Source organism: Oncorhynchus clarkii, unplaced genomic scaffold (genome assembly GCF_045791955.1).
Source record: "Oncorhynchus clarkii lewisi isolate Uvic-CL-2024 unplaced genomic scaffold, UVic_Ocla_1.0 unplaced_contig_9663_pilon_pilon, whole genome shotgun sequence".
NCBI lineage: Eukaryota > Metazoa > Chordata > Actinopteri > Salmoniformes > Salmonidae > Oncorhynchus > Oncorhynchus clarkii.
Genome location: NW_027258271.1, coordinates 2,390 through 27,590, shown reverse-complemented (window position 1 = coordinate 27,590; position 25,201 = coordinate 2,390). Strand labels below are relative to the sequence as shown.

The 25,201-nt window shown below is 44.3% G+C and overlaps 1 long non-coding RNA gene across 1 annotated transcript in view; it reads left to right on the top strand.

Annotated features, from left to right (window-relative positions):
• Positions 1–23,466, top strand: part of LOC139396415 (uncharacterized) — a 28,017-nt gene extending 4,551 nt beyond the window's left edge. Inside the window, exon 3 of the long non-coding RNA XR_011630755.1 lies at positions 23,429–23,466. This is a non-coding gene — a long non-coding RNA (uncharacterized lncRNA). The remainder of the gene's footprint in view (positions 1–23,428) is intronic.
• Positions 23,467–25,201: the final 1,735 nt, after the last annotated feature.

The window sequence follows — 25,201 nt, the reverse complement described above, 5'->3', positions numbered from 1 at the left end:
CTATATCCTGGACTTGGGTAGAGTTGACTCTGTAGTCATTATTATATCCTGGACTTGGGTAGAGTTGACTCTGTAGCCATTTAAAAAATGTCTTCCTGATCTGAAACTCGTGCTACATGTTAATAAAACCACAGTTGTGTCATTCTCTAGGTTTCGTAATACTGACCCGGGGTACCTGCGTATTTTGCACATTTTAAATGGACTCCAAATTGAGCAAGTTACCCATCTTTTAAATGTTTATAATGACTTGGTTATTTTTGATTGACGATAAGCTCTCTCTCTCTTTTTTAAAAACGCACATTGAAATGCTGAGCATATAGTTTGGTTTCTTTTTTTTTGTAGAAAGAATTCCTGCCTCACTTTGGAAAAGTAGAAGGAAGATTGTTGAAGCAAACTCTTCTCCCAGTAGTTGATCTAATCTCCATGCATTTTGTAGTCTCTGTTTTTAAAACCTTCAGACTTCAGTCCATCACTCAGCACTGTGGTTTACCACTGGGGACAGTTTTTTTTTTTTCTTCATTCACATCACTGCATTTTTGTATAGTTCTGTTGGCTGGCAGTCTGACTTCCAGAAGGGCATTTTGTATGTGAAGCAGTTCTTCAGAGACTTCCCCCCCCCCCCACTACCTCAGCTCCCATATTAATTGGAGATCCAGCCCTCCCCCTGGCTGGTTCTGGGTGTCCTGCGGGTCTCCACTGAGCTGGGGGGTGGGGGGGGGGGGGGGGGGGGGAAATACTTGTTTTTATTCCCCATGCTCGTGGAATAGCCTTTAGGCCACCTTGAAGCTGGACTCGCTGATCTCCATTGGCCAGTTTAGATCCATTCTGAGGGACATAATGTGATAGTTGTTTTTGATTCATCTTGTTTTTATTGTGTTGTTGTTGTTGTCGTCGTCCCCCCCCCCCCCCCCCCCCCTCGGTAGGGTCAACTCTGTAGTTACCCAGAATGTGAAATGGGAAATCTCTCTGTATGGTGACGCAAGTCTTTTAGATGCTGTACACACAAACTTTATCTTCAATGTTATATTCCATTTTGTTCCAAGTGATGCCATTCCACAGGTAGCTGCCAAAATCTAAGGACCTGCGGTCGGGATACTTATGATGCATTTTAGAATACTATAGCATTGTTTCATATGATACCATTTCATATGATACCATGATACCATTTCATATGATACCATGATACCATTTCATATGATACCATGATACCATTTCATATGATACCATTTCATATGATACCATTATACCATTTCATATGATACCATGATACCATTTCATATGATACCATGATACCATTTCATATGATACCATTTCATATGATACCATGATACCATTTCATATGATACCATGATACCATTTCATATGATACCATGATACCATTTCATGTGATACCATGATACCATTTCATATGATACCATGATACCATTTCATATGATACCATTTCATATGATACCATTTCATATGATACCATTTCATATGATACCATGATACCATTTCATATGATACCATGATACCATTTCATGATACCATGATACCATTTCATATGATACCATGATACCATTTCATATGATACCATGATACCATTTCATATGATACCATGATACCATTTCATATGATACCATGATACCATTTCATATGATACCATTTCATATGATACCATTGATACCATTTCCATTTGATACCATGATACCATTTCATACGATACTACCAACTTTTTCAGCCCTACCGATCTAAAGAACCTGCTGGCGCCCGTTTATTAAATGTTTATGAAGTCTGTTTTGTTTATAGATTCAGTTGAGTTGAAGCAACAAACAGCCGCTTGTCTCTTGTAAGAGCAGGTCTAACGATATCCACTTCACGTTCCTGCACATGTCACCTGTGGCAGCTGTAATCATCCAGCTACATCACCTACCAGCCCTCACTCACCTGCTCTCTGTCCCCTACCAGCCCTCACTCACCTGCTCTCTGTCCCCTACCAGCCCTAACTCACCTGCTCTCTGTCCCCTACCAGCCCTCACTCACCTGCTCTGTCCCCTCTTCACATCCCCTACCAGCCCTCACTCACCTGCTCTGTCCCCTACCAGCCCTCACTCACCTGCTCTGCCCCCTACCAGCCCTCACTCACCTGCTCTGTCCCCTCTTCATGCCCCCTACCAGCCCTCACTCACCTGCTCTGTCCCCTCTTCATATCCCCTACCAGCCCTCACTCACCTGCTCTGTCCCCTCTTCACATCCCCTACCAGCCCCCACTCACCTGCTCTGTCCCCTACCAGCCCTCACTCACCTGCTCTGTCCCCTACCAGCCCTCACTCACCTGCTCTCTGTCCCCTCTTCACATCCCCTACCAGCCCTCACTCACCTGCTCTGTCCCCTCTTCACATCCCCACCATCCCTCACTCACCTGCTCTGTCCCCTCTTCACAATCCCTACCATCCCTCACTCACCTGCTCTGTCCCCTCTTCACATCCCCTACCAGCCCTCACTCACCTGAGTGAGGGAGGGAGACGGGTGTGTTTATGAGAGTGAGGGAGACAGACTGTGACGGCCCTGAATTTTTCTGAACCGTCTCAGTGCTTCTCCTTCCAATAGGGTGCTTTCCCTTTAATTCCCAATTAAATAGTGGTTCTCCTTCCAATAGGGTGCTTTCCCTTTAATTCCCAATTAAATAGTGCTTCTCCTTCCAATAGGGTGCTTTCCCTTTAATTCCCAATTAAATAGTGCTTCTCCTTCCAATAGGGTGCTTTCCCTTTAATTCCCAATTAAATAGTGGTTCTCCTTCCAATAGGGTGCTTTCCCTTTAATTCCCAATTAAATAGTGGTTCTCCTTCCAATAGGGTGCTTTCCCTTTAATTCCCAATTAAATAGTGGTTCTCCTTCCAATAGGGTGCTTTCCCTTTAATTCCCAATTAAATAGTGCTTCTCCTTCCAATAGGGTGCTTTCCCTTTAATTCCCAATTAAATAGTGCTTCTCCTTCCAATAGGGTGCTTTCCCTTTAATTCCCAATTAAATAGTGGTTCTCCTTCCAATAGGGTGCTTTCCCTTTAATTCCCAATTAAATAGTGGTTCTCCTTCCAATAGGGTGCTTTCCCTTTAATTCCCAATTAAATAGTGGTTCTCCTTCCAATAGGGTGCTTTCCCTTTAATTCCCAATTAAATAGTGCTTCTCCTTCCAATAGGGTGCTTTCCCTTTAATTCCCAATTAAATAGTGGTTCTCCTTCCAATAGGGTGCTTTCCCTTTAATTCCCAATTAAATAGTGGTTCTCCTTCCAATAGGGTGCTTTCCCTTTAATTCCCAATTAAATAGTGGTTCTCCTTCCAATAGGGTGCTTTCCCTTTAATTCCCAATTAAATAGTGGTTCTCCTTCCAATAGGGTGCTTTCCCTTTAATTCCCAATTAAATAGTGGTTCTCCTTCCAATAGGGTGCTTTCCCTTTAATTCCCAATTAAATAGTGGTTCTCCTTCCAATAGGGTGCTTTCCCTTTAATTCCCAATTAAATAGTGCTTCTCCTTCCAATAGGGTGCTTTCCCTTTAATTCCCAATTAAATAGTGCTTCTCCTTCCAATAGGGTGCTTTCCCTTTAATTCCCAATTAAATAGTGCTTCTCCTTCCAATAGGGTGCTTTCCCTTTAATTCCCAATTAAATAGTGCTTCTCCTTCCAATAGGGTGCTTTCCCTTTAATTCCCAATTAAATAGTGGTTCTCCTTCCAATAGGGTGCTTTCCCTTTAATTCCCAATTAAATAGTGGTTCTCCTTCCAATAGGGTGCTTTCCCTTTAATTCCCAATTAAATAGTGGTTCTCCTTCCAATAGGGTGCTTTCCCTTTAATTCCCAATTAAATAGTGGTTCTCCTTCCAATAGGGTGCTTTCCCTTTAATTCCCAATTAAATAGTGGTTCTCCTTCCAATAGGGTGCTTTCCCTTTAATTCCCAATTAAATAGTGGTTCTCCTTCCAATAGGGTGCTTTCCCTTTAATTCCCAATTAAATAGTGGTTCTCCTTCCAATAGGGTGCTTTCCCTTTAATTCCCAATTAAATAGTGGTTCTCCTTCCAATAGGGTGCTTTCCCTTTAATTCCCAATTAAATAGTGGTTCTCCTTCCAATAGGGTGCTTTCCCTTTAATTCCCAATTAAATAGTGGTTCTCCTTCCAATAGGGTGCTTTCCCTTTAATTCCCAATTAAATAGTGGTTCTCCTTCCAATAGGGTGCTTTCCCTTTAATTCCCAATTAAATAGTGGTTCTCCTTCCAATAGGGTGCTTTCCCTTTAATTCCCAATTAAATAGCCAGCATCAGCTGCGCAAAAGTGGGGGTTGTGATGGAGACGTGACTGAGGATGTGTTCAACCCTCAGTTCCCGACGCTTCTCTATTCCGTGTGTTTTGTAGCCTAAGAGAGTTTACCCAGGATCGGATCCACTCTTTGCGTCCGTGGACTTACACCTCTCTGTTCTTCGTGTATTTTCTCCGCTGGAGATCTGTTGGCGGATTGGATTGTCTGACTGACCGACTGACTACAACCTTTTTGTATACGGTATTTAATTGATATGATTTATGTAGTTAGATGTAGTTGAGGACTTAGTAAGAGTTGATACGCTTTAAAGTTCTGTGGTAAAATAATTGTTATATTGATTGTATGATTAATACCGGGTTTACGCTACACGGAATGAACGGACAAACATTGCGTGACAAAAGTCACTTGAGTTCCCTGAACTCCTTTACCGGGCTGGACTCTTTTTAGGCCCGAGGTACAGGACATTTCTGGAGAAATCATAACTCATTGTTATACTATTATATGTGTGTGTAATCATTTATGTTGGTAATACAACCCACGCAAAAGAATACAGTTGTTTTTGAAGTTCTTTCCAATGTTTTAAGGGTTTATGAAAAGTTTATTTCCATCCTGACTTTTACATAAGTCCTTTGTATTGGTGTAGACTTGACGGACCAGATGGGACTCATTCCCTCCCAAACCAAAAGGAGAAACCAATGTTTTCTCTGGTTGGCACAACCTACCTGGCACCCCTATAAATAATAACCTCAAGTCAAAACCGTTACAAGACGAGTGTGTTTATGAGAGTGAGGGAGGGAGAGAGGTGTGTTTATGAGAGTGAGGAAGGGAGAGAGGTGTGTTTATGAGAGTGAGGGAGGGAGAGAGAGAGAGAGGTGTGTTTATGAGAGTGAGGGAGGGAGACAGAGAGAGAGGTGTGTTTATGAGAGTGAGGGAGGGAGACAGAGAGAGAGGTGTGTTTATGAGAGTGAGGGAGGGAGACAGAGAGAGAGGTGTGTTTATGAGAGTGAGGGAGGGAGACAGAGAGAGAGGTGTGTTTATGAGAGTGAGGGAGGGAGACAGAGAGAGGTGTGTTTATGAGAGTGAGGGAGGGAGACAGAGAGAGAGGTGTGTTTATGAGAGTGAGGGAGGGAGACAGAGAGAGAGGTGTGTTTATGAGAGTGAGGGAGGGAGACAGAGAGAGCGGTGTGTTTATGAGAGTGAGGGAGGGAGACAGAGAGAGAGGTGTGTTTATGAGAGTGAGGGAGGGAGACAGAGAGAGAGGTGTGTTTATGAGAGTGAGGGAGGGAGACAGAGAGAGAGGTGTGTTTATGAGAGTGAGGGAGGGAGACAGAGAGAGAGGTGTGTTTATGAGAGTGAGGGAGGGAGACAGAGAGGTGTGTTTATGAGAGTGAGGGAGGGAGACAGAGAGAGAGGTGTGTTTATGAGAGTGAGGGAGGGAGACAGAGAGAGAGGTGTGTTTATGAGAGTGAGGGAGGGAGACAGAGAGAGAGAGGTGTGTGTTTATGAGAGTGAGGGAGGGAGACAGAGAGAGAGAGAGGTGTGTTTATGAGAGTGAGGGAGGGAGACAGAGAGAGAGGTGTGTTTATGAGTGTGAGGGAGGGAGACAGAGAGAGAGTGGTGTGTTTATGAGTGTGAGGGAGGGAGACAGAGAGAGAGAGGTGTGTTTATGAGAGTGAGGGAGGGAGACAGAGAGAGAGAGGTGTGTTTATGAGAGTGAGGGTGGGAGACAGAGAGAGGTGTGTTTATGAGAGTGAGGGAGGGAGACAGAGAGAGAGAGGTGTTTATGAGAGTGAGGGAGGGAGACAGAGAGAGGTGTGTTTGAGAGTGAGGGAGGGAGACAGAGAGAGAGAGGTGTGTTTATGAGAGTGAGGGAGAGAGACAGAGAGAGGTGTGTTTAAGAGATTGAGGGAGGGAGACAGAGAGAGGTGTGTTTATGAGAGTGAGGGAGGGAGACGGAGAGAGAGGTGTGTTTATGAGAGTGAGGGAGGGAGACAGAGAGGTGTGTTTATGAGAGTAAGGGAGGGAGACAGAGAGAGGTGTGTTTAAGAGATTGAGGGAGGGAGACAGAGAGAGGAGTGTTTATGAGAGTGAGGGAGGGAGACGGAGAGAGAGGTGTGTTTATGAGAGTGAGGGAGGGAGACAGAGAGAGAGGTGTGTTTATGAGAGTGAGGGAGGGAGACAGAGAGAGAGAGGTGTGTTTATGAGAGGGAGGGAGGGAGACAGAGGTGTGTTTATGAGAGTGAGGGAGGGAGACGGAGAGAGAGGTGTGTTTATGAGAGTGAGGGAGGGAGACAGAGAGAGAGGTGTGTTTATGAGAGTGAGGGAGGGAGACAGAGAGAGGTGTTTATGAGAGTGAGGGAGGGAGACAGAGGTGTGTTTATGAGAGGGAGGGAGACAGAGAGAGAGGTGTGTTTATGAGAGTGAGGGAGGGAGACAGAGAGAGAGGTGTGTTTATGAGAGTGAGGGAGGGAGACAGAGATAGAGGTGTGTTTATGAGAGTGAGGGAGGGAGACAGAGAGAGAGGTGTGTTTATGAGAGTGAGGGAGGGAGACAGAGAGAGAGGTGTGTTTATGAGAGTGAGGGAGGGTGACAGAGAGAGAGGTGTGTTTATGAGAGTGAGGGAGGGAGACAGAGAGAGAGGTGTGTTTATGAGAGTGAGGGAGGGAGACAGAGAGAGGTGTTTATGAGAGTGAGGGAGGGAGACAGAGGTGTGTTTATGAGAGTGAGGGAGGGAGACAGAGAGAGAGGTGTGTTTATGAGAGTGAGGGAGGGAGACAGAGAGAGAGGTGTGTTTATGAGAGTGAGGGAGGGAGACAGAGAGAGAGGTGTGTTTATGAGAGTGAGGGAGGGAGCCAGAGGTGTGTTTATGAGAGTAAGGGAGGGAGACAGAGAGAGGTGTGTTTAAGAGATTGAGGGAGGGAGACAGAGAGAGGTGTGTTTATGAGAGTGAGGGAGGGAGACAGAGAGAGAGGTGTTTTTATGAGAGTGAGGGAGGGAGACAGGTGTGTTTATGAGAGTGAGGGAGGGAGACAGAGACAGGTGTGTTTATGAGAGTGAGGGAGGGAGACAGAGAGAGAGGTGTGTTTATGAGAGTGAGGGAGGGAGACGGAGAGAGAGGTGTGTTTATGAGACTGAGGGAGGGAGACGGAGAGAGAGGTGTGTTTATGAGAGTGAGGGAGGGAGACAGAGAGAGAGGTGTGTTTATGAGAGTGAGGGAGGGAGACAGAGAGAGAGGTGTGTTTATGAGAGTGAGGGAGTGTGACAGAGAGAGAGTTGTGTTTTTGAGAGTGAGGGAGGGAGACAGAGAGAGAGGTGTGTTTATGAGAGTGAGGGAGGGAGACAGAGAGAGGTGTGTTTATGAGAGTGAGGGAGGGAGACAGAGGTGTGTTTATGAGAGGGAGGGAGGGAGACAGAGGTGTGTTTATGAGAGGGAGGGAGGGAGACAGAGGTGTGTTTATGAGAGTGAGGGAGGGAGACAGAGGTGTGTTTATGAGAGTGAGGGAGGGAGACAGAGAGAGAGGTGTGTTTATGAGAGTGAGGGAGGGAGACGGAGAGAGAGGTGTGTTTATGAGACTGAGGGAGGGAGACGGAGAGAGAGGTGTGTTTATGAGAGTGAGGGAGGGAGACAGAGAGAGAGGTGTGTTTATGAGAGTGAGGGAGGGAGACAGAGAGAGAGGTGTGTTTATGAGAGTGAGGGAGGGAGACAGAGAGGGAGAGGTGCGTTTATGAGAGTGAGGGAGGGAGACAGAGGTGTGTTTATGAGAGTGAGGGAGGGAGACAGAGGTGTGTATGAGAGTGAGGGAGGGAGACAGAGGTGTGTTTATGAGAGTGAGGGAGGGAGACAGAGAGTAAAGAAGGTTTCATTTAGTGTTTTCCCTTACTGACACAATGACATGCAGCTCATCATGCCTGTATCATGCCTGTATCATGCCTGTATCATGCCTGTATCATGCCTGTATCATGCCTGTATCTCACAGGAGGTTGGTGGCACCTTAATTGGGGAGGACTGGCTCGTGATAATGGCTGGAGCGGAGTCAGTGGAATGGTATTAGACACATTGTTTCTAAAAGTACACTACTTGTGTACTACAATGTCTCAGATATAGGGTTCCATTCCACAGGTTCTAAGGGTGATGACAGGCAGGAACCGTCAGCTCTTTAAAATAAAATAAAAACCATCATGCTTGTTGTCTTGTCTAGTACTTTATTTCAAAAGGAAAGACCTGTAAGGGCCGGTTGACAGACATCTGGCAGTACTTTATTTCAAAAGGACCTGTAAGGGCTGGTTGACAGACATCTGGCAGTATTTTATTTCAAAAGGACCTGTAAGGGCCGGTTGACACATCTGGTAGTACTTTATTTCAAAAGGAAAGACCTGTAAGGGCCGGTTGACAGACATCTGGCAGTACTTTATTTCAAAAGGAAAGACCTGTAAGGGCCGGTTGACAGACATCAGGCAGTACTTTATTTCAAAAAGGAAAGACCTGTAAGGGCCGGTTGACAGACATCTGGCAGTACTTTATTTCAAAAGGACCTGTAAGGGCCGGTTGGCAGACATCTGGCAGTACTTTATTTCAAAAGGACCTGTAAGGGCCGGTTGACAGACATCTGGCAGTACTTTATTTCAAAAGGACCTGTAAGGGCCGGTTGACAGACATCTGGCAGTACTTTATTTCAAAAGGACCTGTAAGGGCCGGTTGACAGACATCTGGCAGTACTTTATTTCAAAAGGAAAGACCTGTAAGGGCCGGTTGACAGACATCAGGCAGTACTTTATTTCAAAATGACCTGTAAGGGCCGGTTGACAGACATCTGGCAGTACTTTATTTCAAAAGGACCTGTAAGGGCCGGTTGAAAGACATCTGGCAGTACTTTATTTCAAAAGGACCTGTAAGGGCCGGTTGACAGACATCTGGCAGTACTTTATTTCAAAAGGACCTGTAAGGCCCGGTTGACAGACATCTGGCAGTACTTTATTTCAAAAGGACCTGTAAGGGCCGGTTGACAGACATCTGGCAGTACTTTATTTCAAAAGGACCTGTAAGGGCCGGTTGACAGACATCTGGCAGTACTTTATTTCAAAAGGACCTGTAAGGGCCGGTTGGCAGACATCTGGCAGTACTTTATTTCAAAAGGACCTGTAAGGGCCGGTTGACAGACATCTGGCAGTACTTTATTTCAAAAGGACCTGTAAGGGCCGGTTGACAGACATCTGGCAGTACTTTATTTCAAAAGGACCTGTAAGGGCCGGTTGGCAGACATCTGGCAGTACTTTATTTCAAAAGGAAAGACCTGTAAGGGCCGGTTGACAGACATCTGGCAGTACTTTATTTCAAAAGGAAAGACCTGTAAGGGCCGGTTGACAGACATCTGGCAGTACTTTATTTCAAAAGGAAAGACCTGTAAGGGCCGGTTGACAGACATCTGGCAGTACTTTATTTCAAAAGGAAAGACCTGTAAGGGCCGGTTGACAGACATCTGGCAGTACTTTATTTCAAAAGGACCTGTAAGGGCCGGTTGACAGACATCTGGCAGTACTTTATTTCAAAAGGACCTGTAAGGGCCGGTTGACAGACATCTGGCAGTACTTTATTTCAAAAGGACCTGTAAGGGCCGGTTGACAGACATCTGGCAGTACTTTATTTCAAAAGGAAAGACCTGTAAGGCCCGGTTGACAGACATCTGGCAGTACTTTATTTCAAAAGGACCTGTAAGGGCCGGTTGACAGACATCTGGCAGTACTTTATTTCAAAAGGAAAACCCTGTAAGGGCTGGTTGACAGACATCTGGCAGTACTTTATTTCAAAAGGACCTGTAAGGGCCGGTTGACAGACATCTGGCAGTACTTTATTTCAAAAGGAAAGACCTGTAAGGGCCGGTTGACAGACATCTGGCAGTACTTTATTTCAAAAGGACCTGTAAGGGCCGGTTGACAGACATCTGGCAGTACTTTATTTCAAAAGGACCTGTAAGGGCCGGTTGACAGACATCTGGCAGTACTTTATTTCAAAAGGAAAGACCTGTAAGGGCCGGTTGACAGACATCTGGCAGTACTTTATTTCAAAAGGACCTGTAAGGGCCGGTTGACAGACATCTGGCAGTACTTTATTTCAAAAGGAAAGACCTGTAAGGGCCGGTTGACAGACATCAGGCAGTACTTTATTTCAAAAGGACCTGTAAGGGCCGGTTGACAGACTTCTGGCAGTACTTTATTTCAAAAGGACCTGTAAGGGCCGGTTGACAGACATCAGGCAGTACTTTATTTCAAAAGGACCTGTAAGGGCTGGTTGACAGACATCTGGCAGTACTTTATTTCAAAAGGACCTGTAAGGGCTGGTTGACAGACATCTGGCAGTACTTTATTTCAAAAGGAAAGACCTGTAAGGGCCGGTTGACAGACATCTGGCAGTACTTTATTTCAAAAGGAAAGACCTGTAAGGGCCGGTTGACAGACATCTGGCAGTACCTTATCTCAAAAGGACCTGTACGGCCCGGTTGACAGACATCTGGCAGTACTTTATTTCAAAAGGAAAGACCTGTAAGGGCCGGTTGACAGACATCAGGCAGTACTTTATTTCAAAAGGAAAGACCTGTAAGGGCCGGTTGACAGACATCTGGCAGTACTTTATTTCAAAAGGAAAGACCTGGAAGGGCCGGTTGACAGACATCTGGCAGTACTTTATTTCAAAAGGACCTGTAAGGGCCGGTTGACAGACATCAGGCAGTACCTTATTTCAAAAGGACCTGTACGGCCCGGTTGACAGACATCTGGCAGTACTTTATTTCAAAAGGAAAGACCTGTAAGGGCCGGTTGACAGACATCTGGCAGTACTTTATTTCAAAAGGACCTGTAAGGGCCGGTTGACAGACATCAGGCAGTACCTTATTTCAAAAGGACCTGTACTGCCCGGTTGACAGACATCTGGCAGTACTTTATTTCAAAAGGAAAGACCTGTAAGGGCCGGTTGACAGACATCTGGCAGTACTTTATTTCAAAAGGACCTTTAAGGGCCGGTTGACAGACATCTGGCAGTACTTTATTTCAAAAGGACCTGTAAGGGCCGGTTGACAGACATCTGGCAGTACTTTATTTCAAAAGGAAAGACCTGTAAGGGCCGGTTGACAGACATCTGGCAGTACTTTATTTCAAAAGGACCTTTAAGGGCCGGTTGACAGACATCTGGCAGTACTTTATTTCAAAAGGACCTGTAAGGGCCGGTTGACAGACATCTGGCAGTACTTTATTTCAAAAGGACCTGTAAGGGCCGGTTGACAGACATCTGGCAGTACTTTATTTCAAAAGGACCTGTAAGGGCCGGTTGACAGACATCTGGCAGTACTTTATTTCAAAAGGAAAGACCTGTAAGGGCCGGTTGACAGACATCTGGCAGTACTTTATTTCAAAAGGAAAGACCTGTAAGGGCCGGTTGACAGACATCAGGCAGTACTTTATTTCAAAAGGAAAGACCTGTAAGGGCCGGTTGACAGACTTCTGGCAGTACTTTATTTCAAAAGGACCTGTAAGGGCCGGTTGACAGACATCAGGCAGTACTTTATTTCAAAAGGACCTGTAAGGGCTGGTTGACAGACATCTGGCAGTACTTTATTTCAAAAGGACCTGTAAGGGCCGGTTGACAGACATCTGGCAGTACTTTATTTCAAAAGGAAAGACCTGTAAGGGCCGGTTGACAGACATCTGGCAGTACTTTATTTCAAAAGGAAAGACCTGTAAGGACCGGTTGACAGACATCTGGCAGTACTTTATTTCAAAAGGAAAGACCTGTAAGGGCCGGTTGACAGACATCTGGCAGTACTTTATTTCAAAAGGAAAGACCTGTAAGGGCCGGTTGACAGACATCAGGCAGTACTTTATTTCAAAAGGACCTGTAAGGGCTGGTTGACAGACATCTGGCAGTACTTTATTTCAAAAGGACCTGTAAGGGCTGGTTGACAGACATCTGGCAGTACTTTATTTCAAAAGGAAAGACCTGTAAGGGCCGGTTGACAGACATCTGGCAGTACTTTATTTCAAAAGGAAAGACCTGTAAGGGCCGGTTGACAGACATCTGGCAGTACTTTATTTCAAAAGGAAAGACCTGTAAGGGCTGGTTGACAGACATCTGGCAGTACTTTATTTCAAAAGGAAAGACCTGTAAGGGCCGGTTGACAGACATCTGGCAGTACTTTATTTCAAAAGGAAAGACCTGTAAGGGCCGGTTGACAGACATCTGGCAGTACTTTATTTCAAAAGGAAAGACCTGTAAGGGCCGGTTGACAGACATCAGGCAGTACTTTATTTCAAAAGGACCTGTAAGGGCTGGTTGACAGACATCTGGCAGTACTTTATTTCAAAAGGACCTGTAAGGGCTGGTTGACAGACATCTGGCAGTACTTTATTTCAAAAGGAAAGACCTGTAAGGGCTGGTTGACAGACATCTGGCAGTACTTTATTTCAAAAGGAAAGACCTGTAAGGGCTGGTTGACAGACATCTGGCAGTACTTTATTTCAAAAGGACCTGTAAGGGCCGGTTGACAGACATCTGGCAGTACTTTATTTCAAAAGGAAAGACCTGTAAGGGCTGGTTGACAGACATCTGGCAGTACCTTATTTCAAAAGGACCTGTAAGGGCCGGTTGACAGACATCTGGCAGTACCTTATTTCAAAAGGACCTGTAAGGGCCGGTTGACAGACATCTGGCAGTACTTTATTTCAAAAGGAAAGACCTGTAAGGGCTGGTTGACAGACATCTGGCAGTACTTTATTTCAAAAGGACCTGTAAGGGCCGGTTGACAGACATCAGGCAGTACCTTATTTCAAAAGGACCTGTACGGCCCGGTTGACAGACATCTGGCAGTACTTTATTTCAAAAGGAAAGACCTGTAAGGGCCGGTTGACAGACATCTGGCAGTACTTTATTTCAAAAGGAAAGACCTGTAAGGGCCGGTTGACAGACATCTGGCAGTACTTTATTTCAAAAGGACCTGTAAGGGCCGGTTGACAGACATCTGGCAGTACTTTATTTCAAAAGGAAAGACCTGTAAGGGCCGGTTGACAGACATCTGGCTGTACTTTATTTCAAAAGGACCTGTAAGGGCCGGTTGACAGACATCTGGCAGTACTTTATTTCAAAAGGAAAGACCTGTAAGGCCCGGTTGACAGACATCTGGCAGTACTTTATTTCAAAAGGAAAGACCTGGAAGGGCCGGTTGACAGACATCTGGCAGTACTTTATTTCAAAAGGACCTGTAAGGGCCGGTTGACAGACATCAGGCAGTACCTTATTTCAAAAGGACCTGTACGGCCCGGTTGACAGACATCTGGCAGTACTTTATTTCAAAAGGAAAGACCTGTAAGGGCCGGTTGACAGACATCTGGCAGTACTTTATTTCAAAAGGACCTGTAAGGGCCGGTTGACAGACATCAGGCAGTACCTTATTTCAAAAGGACCTGTACTGCCCGGTTGACAGACATCTGGCAGTACTTTATTTCAAAAGGAAAGACCTGTAAGGGCCGGTTGACAGACATCTGGCAGTACTTTATTTCAAAAGGAAAGACCTGTAAGGGCCGGTTGACAGACATCTGGCAGTACTTTATTTCAAAAGGAAAGACCTGTAAGGGCCGGTTGACAGACATCTGGCAGTACTTTATTTCAAAAGGACCTTTAAGGGCCGGTTGACAGACATCTGGCAGTACTTTATTTCAAAAGGACCTGTAAGGGCCGGTTGACAGACATCTGGCAGTACTTTATTTCAAAAGGAAAGACCTGTAAGGGCCGGTTGACAGACATCTGGCAGTACTTTATTTCAAAAGGACCTTTAAGGGCCGGTTGACAGACATCTGGCAGTACTTTATTTCAAAAGGACCTGTAAGGGCCGGTTGACAGACATCTGGCAGTACTTTATTTCAAAAGGACCTGTAAGGGCCGGTTGACAGACATCTGGCAGTACTTTATTTCAAAAGGACCTGTAAGGGCCGGTTGACAGACATCTGGCAGTACTTTATTTCAAAAGGAAAGACCTGTAAGGGCCGGTTGACAGACATCTGGCAGTACTTTATTTCAAAAGGAAAGACCTGTAAGGGCCGGTTGACAGACATCAGGCAGTACTTTATTTCAAAAGGAAAGACCTGTAAGGGCCGGTTGACAGACTTCTGGCAGTACTTTATTTCAAAAGGACCTGTAAGGGCCGGTTGACAGACATCAGGCAGTACTTTATTTCAAAAGGACCTGTAAGGGCTGGTTGACAGACATCTGGCAGTACTTTATTTCAAAAGGACCTGTAAGGGCTGGTTGACAGACATCTGGCAGTACTTTATTTCAAAAGGACCTGTAAGGGCCGGTTGACAGACATCTGGCAGTACTTTATTTCAAAAGGAAAGACCTGTAAGGGCCGGTTGACAGACATCTGGCAGTACTTTATTTCAAAAGGAAAGACCTGTAAGGACCGGTTGACAGACATCTGGCAGTACTTTATTTCAAAAGGAAAGACCTGTAAGGGCCGGTTGACAGACATCTGGCAGTACTTTATTTCAAAAGGAAAGACCTGTAAGGGCCGGTTGACAGACATCTGGCAGTACTTTATTTCAAAAGGAAAGACCTGTAAGGGCCGGTTGACAGACATCTGGCAGTACTTTATTTCAAAAGGAAAGACCTGTAAGGGCTGGTTGACAGACATCTGGCAGTACTTTATTTCAAAAGGAAAGACCTGTAAGGGCCGGTTGACAGACATCTGGCAGTACTTTATTTCAAAAGGAAAGACCTGTAAGGGCCGGTTGACAGACATCTGGCAGTACTTTATTTCAAAAGGAAAGACCTGTAAGGGCCGGTTGACAGACATCAGGCAGTACTTTATTTCAAAAGGACCTGTAAGGGCTGGTTGACAGACATCTGGCAGTACTTTATTTCAAAAGGACCTGTAAGGGCTGGTTGACAGACATCTGGCAGTACTTTATTTCAAAAGGAAAGACCTGTAAGGGCTGGTTGACAGACATCTGGCAGTACTTTATTTCAAAAGGAAAGACCTGTAAGGGCTGGTTGACAGACATCTGGCAGTACTTTATTTCAAAAGGACCTGTAAGGGCCGGTTGACAGACATCTGGCAGTACTTTATTTCAAAAGGAAAGACCTGTAAGGGCTGGTTGACAGACATCTGGCAGTACCTTATTTCAAAAGGACCTGTAAGGGCCGGTTGACAGACATCTGGCAGTACCTTATTTCAAAAGGACCTGTAAGGGCCGGTTGACAGACATCTGGCAGTACTTTATTTCAAAAGGAAAGACCTGTAAGGGCTGGTTGACAGACATCTGGCAGTACTTTATTTCAAAAGGACCTGTAAGGGCCGGTTGACAGACATCAGGCAGTACCTTATTTCAAAAGGACCTGTACGGCCCGGTTGACAGACATCTGGCAGTACTTTATTTCAAAAGGAAAGACCTGTAAGGGCCGGTTGACAGACATCTGGCAGTACTTTATTTCAAAAGGAAAGACCTGTAAGGGCCGGTTGACAGACATCTGGCAGTACTTTATTTCAAAAGGACCTGTAAGGGCCGGTTGACAGACATCTGGCAGTACTTTATTTCAAAAGGAAAGACCTGTAAGGGCTGGTTGACAGACATCTGGCAGTACTTTATTTCAAAAGGAAAGACCTGTAAGGGCCGGTTGACAGACATCTGGCAGTACTTTATTTCAAAAGGACCTGTAAGGGCCGGTTGACAGACATCTGGCAGTACTTTATTTCAAAAGGACCTGTAAGGCCCGGTTGACAGACATCTGGCAGTACTTTATTTCAAAAGGACCTGTAAGGGCCGGTTGACAGACATCAGTCACTCTGAAGCAGACAGTTTTTTTCCAAAGTGCATCGAAAGCAATGAGGCCTTTTTTTGTTTCTCAACCAAGACTCTACTTCCTGTCGTTTCTTTGTGTGTGTGTGTGTGTGTGTGTGTGTGGACTCTGTGTCATTGTGGTAGAACAGGGAAGTCACATGTTTCCTGTCTACTGTAACATTCAGACACTTGTGAGAAACATCTGAAGTCTACTCTAAAAAAAAAGGTTCTTTAATAGGCTTGTCCCCGAGAGCCGTCGTCTTTTTTAAAATGTGTATTCTTTCCCATATATAGACACACCCTATGTGTTTTAATAATAAATCAACTATATGTACTGAACTTGTCTGTTTTTTTTTTGAAGCACACAGTTTGATTAAATAAGTAAGAGGGAGCCAGAGATCAAGATTACCTGACCCCTCCTCATGCTGCTGGCCTTCGCTGATTCTGCCTGCCTACCATTTCTACTGGTCTCTGTGCCAGTTATAATTTATAATAGTCTATCTCAAAATCATTATCATGTGGTTAGCCTACATTCAATTAAGAATTATACGAATCTAAACGTAACTGTGTAAAAATAGCATACATAAAGCCAACAAATAGAAACATTGCAGCCTGCGGGTAGACAATATCCTGATTTTAAAACAAATATGTATAGGATATACATCAAATTGGCTCTGCAATCAACTTGAAACATTGTATCAACTGTGTCCGGCCTGAACGCTAGCAAACTTGCAGCATTTTATAAAATATTCTGGGCCCTCAGTTTCCTTTGCCAGTGAGCTCGGGACAGACACAGCTGTGGACTATTTGTGGAAAGGGATAAGAAGTAATCAGGTATTTTGTGACGTTTCCACTGGTTCAGAGCAATAAATGTTTTTAAATACGTTTGAGGAACCTTAGTCACTGGGGCTGCCTGTGTTTTGCGACCTGTTTTACTACTACGATATTGAAATCGACGTCGGCAACCGGATCCTGTGAAGCGTGGGAGTGGGCGGATTTCCTCGTCCTTCTCGCCAGCCGTGATTTTGGACAGCTTCACGGTAAGAAATGTGACCGTTCCTGGTGAAAAAACAATGTCCTATATCCCAGAGCTGGAGTAAATGACATTACTAAGCTGCTCCTGAATGGACTACGTCAGGACATGGACATTGATTCTATCGTAGTCCATTTGGGTTCTAATGACATAATGAAGAGCAGCTCTGAACAGTTGAAACTGGATTTCAAAAGAGCTGATTGACTCTCTGCTAGACACTTATAAAAGACCCATCACATCTGACCCTGTGCCCTTCTCTGAATCGTGGCATTGAACGCTTTAGCAGGATTCTTTCTCTTCACTAATTGGCTACGTGATTATTGCAACTCAATGGGTTTAACGTTTGTTGAAATAATGTAATCAAACATTGTACATTAGAGGTGATGGAAATTAACGGTTAATGTAGGCTACTACTGGTGATTTGAGGAATTTATCAACACTAACAATCAAAGGACAAACAATTCACGTTCTGGAGAGAGACGTGTAACAGACAGGTGTCTCCTGTGCCATGATTCATTTATTTTGTTGTCTATTTGCCACTGCACGACTAAATACACATCGGTCAACCCGCAGCCTATTCACCAAACAATTCACGTTCTGGAGAGAGACGTGTAACAGACAGGTGTCTCCTGTGCCATGATTCATTTATTTTGTCACTGCACGACTAAATACACATCGGTCAACCCGCAGCCTATTGACCAAACAATCGACCGCTTGACTAAATGGGGGTCAGTCCTAGTTCTTAAATGGTTCTTCCTCTGCTCTTAAAGGTAAACTCTTACCTGATTATTTTATTTTTTATTATTATTTAAAAACATTATTATTATTATTATTTTTTAAGAACCTTTAGTTAAACGTGGGTTTCTTGACGTGGCCTCTACGGTTTTCCAGAATAACCCTTTTCATGGCACACAGCAAATTGACCAGTGTTAACTAGTATTGATTTTGCTGTGTAGCATTTCTAGTGTTGATTGAAGAGTTAAATTTAACACTCAGTGGTGTAAAAAATAACCCCAGTGTTGGTGTTAATAACCAGAGTTCAACCAAAACCATGCTCGGCGTTATATTGCAGGTTGATATCCTTCCTTACATTTTCTAGATATTGAAACAAAATTCTACATTTTTTTGCATTGATTTTAATCTTACTCTACTCATATATAAATTATATATATAAATTACATACATTTATATATATATATATATATATATATATATATATATATATATATATATAAATGGCATACATTTTTCTAAACTATTCCAATCTGTTACTTGGACTTATTGCAACCGTAACCTAAATGTTTGTTTAGATGTTTTAAGGTCGTCTCATATCATAGTCTTCCCAACCCTGGCAGTCATTGTGAATTAAAAAAAATATATATCCAAATGGCTGGATTTTCTCAGGCTGGATTCCAATAGGAATTACACATCACTTTGCCATCCAGAGTAATGTGACTTGCAGGCCTGATGTGGCCTGTAGTAAACCATGATTTTCCAGGCCACTGTAAAACTAGGCCCACAAAAGAAGGAAATATGTATTGTGTCGTGGAATTTCTAATCAAGTAAGGGAGAAGAGACTTTCAATTTCTTCAAACAATCAACTTTTTAATATCGATTAATTATTGTAATAATGGAGCTGGTCATTGACCAGTGATCTTTGCGAACCCGAATAATACTGAAACTCAAGGTGTTTACATAGAAACAACCGAAAACTTCTTATTCATGGTTGGTTCCACCTGTCCCCGGCAGATCTGGGCATCATAAGCTACCTTGTTTTCTTCTTGTGGCTCTGTGAATGGGGTGTGTGAGGTCATAGTGTACAAACAAACTATAGCGTTACTCCTTTCTGCTGATTGACTTGTCAAGCTCAGTCTCTGTTCACTTCATGTCACTACACAGCTGTGCCCGTGGAAGATAGCAAAAAGAACAGGATGGACTGAAGAACTGTGGTCACTCTGAGAGGCTCTTCGTCTTTATGCCGTGTGACCAAGTTACTCAAAAGCAAAGACGATTGGGACATTACAGGTCTATCCTGTTCCTCAAGTTTATCTCTATCCCATGGCCTTGACCATAAGCCCAGACCAGCGGCAGGGAGTGAACATTGAAAAGGGGAACCATCTTTAATCAAAACAACAGCATTGGTAGAATATACATGTCTTACTATTGTTAATATTAATAGTTAACAATTATATGCTTAAACAAATCAGGTAAATCTGTAATTTTACACACACAGAGAGGGACTACGCTAGCATCTGTCTATAGTCTACACTACGCCGATGTCTGAGGAACATATGTCATCGTTGGATTAAGACATTAGCTGCTGACTGAGTTGTCATTTCATCAAGTCAAATTCTGTCACTCCAAACTTTGAGTTTTTGATTAGCAGCAATCAACGGGTCCTGTCACTTCGAAGATTAACAGGGTCCCACTGGCTCCCTAGCCAGATCTAGTGTTTTTAAAATGCCCTTCAGATGGTCTCTGCTGGCTTTAGCCTCCCACCAGGTAGACAACAAACGACCCAGACTTCTACAGTGCTCTGGCCCTGCGAATGTGAGGGAGGCAAGGGAGCAATGTCTGTTGTGGTCAGACAACTGATTTTTAAGACGCTGGGACAACAAACTGCAGAAAGCAGTAATGTGGAACAGGAACAGTAGGTTGTTCTGGGTGACAAGACTAAATCAGATCCTACATTTATCTACAGCACACAGACACAACCTCTTCTCCTGGAAGCGTGCATCAATAGCCTTTTCAGTCCAACCCTCTTCCTGGAGATCTACAGTCCTGTAGGTTTTCAGTCCAACCCTCTTCCTGGAGATCTACAGTCCTGTGGGTTTTCAGTCCAAGCATGGCCTTTTAATTGTTTATCTTGGGTCAAGCGTTTTGGGTAGCCTTCCACAAGCTTCCCACAATAAGTTGGGTGAATTTTGGCTCATTCCTCCTGACAGAGCTGGTGTAACTGAGTCAGGTTTGAAGGCCTCCTTGCTCGCACACACTTTTTCAGTTCTGCCCACAAATTTTCTGTGGAATTGAGGTCAGGGCTTTGTGATGGCCACTCCAATACCTTGCCTTTGTTGTCCTTAAGCCATTTTGCCACAACTTTGGAAGTTTCTTTGGGGTCATTGTCCATTTGGAAGACTAATTTGCGACCAAGCTTTAACTTCCTGACTGATGTCTTGAGATGTTGCTTCAATACATCCACATAATTTCCCTTTCTGATGATGCCATCTATTTTGTGAAGTGCACCAGTCCCTCCTGCAGCAAGGCACCCCCACAACATGATGCTGCCACCCCCCGTGCGGTTCACGGTTCACCTTTTTCCTCCAAACATAACGATGTTCATGATGGCCAAACAGGTCTATTTTTGTTTCATCAGACCAGAGGACATTTCTCCAAAAAGTATGATCTTTGTCCTCATGTGCAGTTGCAAACCGTAGTCTGGCTTTTTTATGTCGGTTTTGGAGCAGTGGTTTCTTCCTTGCTGAGCGGCCTTTCAGGTTAGGTCGATATAGTACTCGTTTTACTGTGGATATAGATACTTTTGTACCTGTTTCCTCCAGCATCTTCACAAGGTTCTTTGCTGTTGTTCTGGGATTGATTTGCACTTTTCGCACCAAAGTAAGTTAATCTCTAGGAGACAGAACGCATCTCCTTCCTGAGCAGTATGACTGCTGCGTGGTCCCATGGTGTTTATACTTGCGTACTATTGTTTGTACAGATGAACGTGGTACCTTCAGGCGTTTGGAAATTGCTCCCAAGGATGAGCTTGCTAGCTTGTCTGATTGGCTGATTTTCTTTTGATTTTCCCATGTTGTCAAGCAAAGTGTCACTGAGTTTTGAAGGTAGCCCTTGAAAAACATCCACAGGTACCCCTCCAATTGACTCAAATTATGTCAATTAGCCTATCAGAAGCTTCTGAAGCCATGACATGCTTTCTGGAATTTCCCAAGCTTTTTAAAGGCACAGTCAACTTAGTGTATGTAAACTTCCGACCCACTGGAATTGTGATACAGTGAATTATAAGTGAAATAATCTGTCTGTAAACAATTTGTTGGAAAAATGACTTGTGTCATGCACAAAGTAGATATCCTAACCGACTTGCCAAAACTATAGTTTGTTAACAAGAAATTTGTTGAATGGTTGAAACACTTATGTTGGAGTCATTAAAACTCGTTCATGTAATCTTCTGACTTCAACTGTATTTAACCAGTGTATTGGGCCATGGGATGGTTTTCCAATACCGTTAAATTTCAGTTTTTTTAAAGAAATGTAAATATTTGTAGCCACTTTTTTAAGTAAATACCCGAGGTCACTCTTGTACCTTTTTAAGGAGATAAAGAAGGTCGTGTTCTTCATTTCACCTGTCCTCAGCCCTGTGGTGTTTTGTTTACAACAAATAACAATAACGATGTGAGCCGTTCCATCACTTGCTGTGGTACGCATCAGGTGATCTAGTTACATTATAGGAATTCGCAACTAAATAGCTAGAGACCTTTTTATAACTATTTAGTTAACTGTTTGAAATGTGGTAAATGCTCTGCAGTGGTGCATTTGGTTTGCTAATGTGTAATGAGCATAACAAGATGCATTTTAGTGGTTAGCTTCTTCCATTTATTAATCTTCTCTTGGTAACAGCAGAGAATCCCCTCCTGGATCAAGAGCCTTGTTGTGTAATTATTTGCTTTGTGCGTTGCAGCAAACTGGGAGTGACATTTTGTATAGTTTGGGTCAGAGACGATAAAATGTTCGCAATACGTTCGTTAGCTTTTTAGTTATCATTCTCTATAGGATTTTACATGTACTTGTTAGCATTGCTAACCTTCGGATTACAGAGTATCAGTGATGTTTGAAAACAGCGCCCCTTGTGTTTGTTTTTTATAAGATAAGTTTAATGCTAGCTAGCAACTTACCTTGGCTCCTTGCTGCACTCGCATAACAGGTGTTCAGCCTGCCGCACAGTTTCCTCGTGCAATGTAATCAGCTATAATCGGCATCCAAAAAAATACAGAGTATAGATTGTTATGAAACTTGAAATCGGCCCTATTTAATCGGCCAAGCCGGTCGACCTCTAGTCTGAGCACTGATAAAGGGATTGTGCGTTCCTGCTGTAACTCGGGCAGTTGTTGTTGCCATCCTGTACCTGTCCCGCAGGTGTGATGTTCGGACGTACCGATCCTGTGCAGGTGTTGTTACATGTGGTCTGCCACTGCGAGGATGATCAGCTGTCCGTCCTGTCTCCCTGTAGTGCTGTATTAAGCATCTCACAGTACGAACATTGCAATTTATTGCCCTGGCCACATCTGCAGTCCTCATGCCTCCTTAGGCATGCTGCAAGGCACGTTCACGCAGATGAGCAAGGACCCTGGGCATCTTTCTTTTGGTGTTTTTCAGTAGAAAGGCCTCTTTAGTGTCCTAAGTTTTCATAACTGTGATCTTAATTGCCTACCGTGTGTAAGCTGTTAGTGTCTTAATGACCGTTCCACAGTTCATTAATTGTTTATGCTTCATTTTTACAAATTATCTTTGAAAGACAGGGTCCTGAAAAAGGGACGTTTCTTTTTTTGCTGAGTTTAGTTAGCTGCTGGCTAGCTAGTTAATCAATGTTCTGAGTCAGAGCAAGCGTAGCTAGCTAGTTATTCAATGTTCTGAGTCAGAGCAAGCGTAGCTAGCTAGTTAATCAATGTTCTGAGTCAGAGCAAGCGTAGCTAGCTATACAGCCTGATACCAGTGATGGTGTAGGCCTTAATCTGCATGTTGTTTGTGCAACATAATCTTCTAAATCAAACCGAAATAGGTGAAGAATGAATATGTTAGCAACATGAAGTAGCTAAGAGATTAATGTACTGCACTGTGACCATCAGCCAGCCATCGCTGGGTCGTGGAGTATGGGGGTGGGGTGGGAGTGAGGAAATGGGCCAAAGGGGGGCTGGCTGCCAATGCGCCTTATGATCCATTGAGCCACACAGAGCCGCTCAGGCTTCCAGTTTCACCGGCTCCAGTGTTAAGTCAACCAGGAACTATTGCGTCAGGTTCATTTAGGATCTTATTGAAGCCTACACACTCAGATCACAGGAGAGACAATACAGTAATGCACTGGTTTTTTAAGCCCAACTGGTTTCTGGGTATTGTTTTTCTTCCATTTACTGTAACTCTTGATAGCTACTGTTCACACCTGCCTCGTTCTGTCACTCTGACAACTGTTGACGTGAAAGGGGGCTTTTGTAAAGGAATTTGATGGATGATAACGGTGATATTATGTGGTAATGATTCCTCTCTTCTCCCTCAGGGTGTCGTACTCTGTGCACGTCTCTGATGACTACCCAGGTAAGAGACTGCGTCTTCACTGTCTCGACATGAGCTCACTGTGTGTCTCTGCATGGCTGTCGTCCATTATACTACCACGAGCTGTAATGACAGTCTTATGAAGGATTCATAGAAACAAATAAGTTGACTAGCGTTTTTTTTTTTTTTTTTTAAGTGCACAGTGTGAGAAGTCTTGTCATATTCACAGAGATGTACCCAGCTCACCATCTAGGTATGATGTGATCATATCTTATATTAAATCCTGAGCTGCCATGATGCATGATATTAGTTGACTGACCCCTGACCTCTAACCTCAGGCTTGAGTGACTCACATCGGGACTCAGTGCTTGGGAGCGTCCAATAAGACCATGGCACTTGTTGCACAAGGCCTCCGTAGATTCTAAAACTATGGAGTATCCATCCGCAATGGCACCCTATCCCCTATGTAGTGCCCCTAGGACTCTGGCACCCTATTCCCTATATAGTGCCCCTAGGACTCTACCATCCTATTCCCTATGTAGTGCCCCTAGGACTCTGCCATCCTATTCCCTATATAGTGCCCCTAGGACTCTGCCATCCTATTCCCTATATAGTGCCCCTAGGACTCTGCCATCCTATTCCCTATGTAGTGCCCCTAGGACTCTGCCATCCTATTCCCTATGTAGTGCCCCTAGGACTCTGCCATCCTATTCCCTATATAGTGCCCCTAGGACTCTACCATCCTATTCCCTATGTAGTGCCCCTAGGACTCTGCCATCCTATTCCCTATGTAGTGCCCCTAGGACTCTGGCACCCTATTCCCTATATAGTACCCCTAGGACTCTGGCACCCTATTCCCTATGTAGTGCCCCTAGGACTCTGGCACCCTATTCCCTATGTAGTGCCCCTAGGACTCTGGCACCCTATTCCCTATGTAGTGCCCCTAGGACTCTGCCACCCTATTCCCTATGTAGTGCCCCTAGGACTCTACCATCCTATTCCCTATGTAGTGCCCCTAGGACTCTACCATCCTATTCCCTATGTAGTGCCCCTAGGACTCTGCCATCCTATTCCCTATATAGTGCCCCTAGGACTCTGGCACCCTATTCCCTATATAGTGCCCCTAGGACTCTGGCACCCTATTCCCTATATAGTGCCCCTAGGACTCTGGCACCCTATTCCCTATATAGTGCCCCTAGGACTCTGGCACCCTATTCCCTATGTAGTGCCCCTAGGACTCTGCCACCCTATTCCCTATGTAGTGCCCCTAGGACTCTGCCATCCTATTCCCTATATAGTGCCCCTAGGACTCTGGCACCCTATTCCCTATATAGTGCCCCTAGGACTCTACCATCCTATTCCCTATATAGTGCCCCTAGGACTCTGCCATTCTATTCCCTATGTAGTGCCCCTAGGACTCTACCATCCTATTCCCTATGTAGTGCCCCTAGGACTCTACCATCCTATTCCCTATGTAGTGCCCCTAGGACTCTACCATCCTATTCCCTATGTAGTGCCCCTAGGACTCTGCCACCCTATTCCCTATATAGTGCACCTAGGACTCTGGTCAAATGTAGTTCACTACAAAGGGAATATAGTCAAAATGTAGTTGTCAGATGTTATCTTCCCAATGATGCAGTGGAGCTATATACAGGAAGTACCAGATCAATGTGGAGCTATATACAGGAAGTACCAGATCAATGTGGAGCTATATACAGGAAGTACCAGATCAATGTGGAGCTATATACAGGAAGTACCAGTACCAGATCAATGTGGA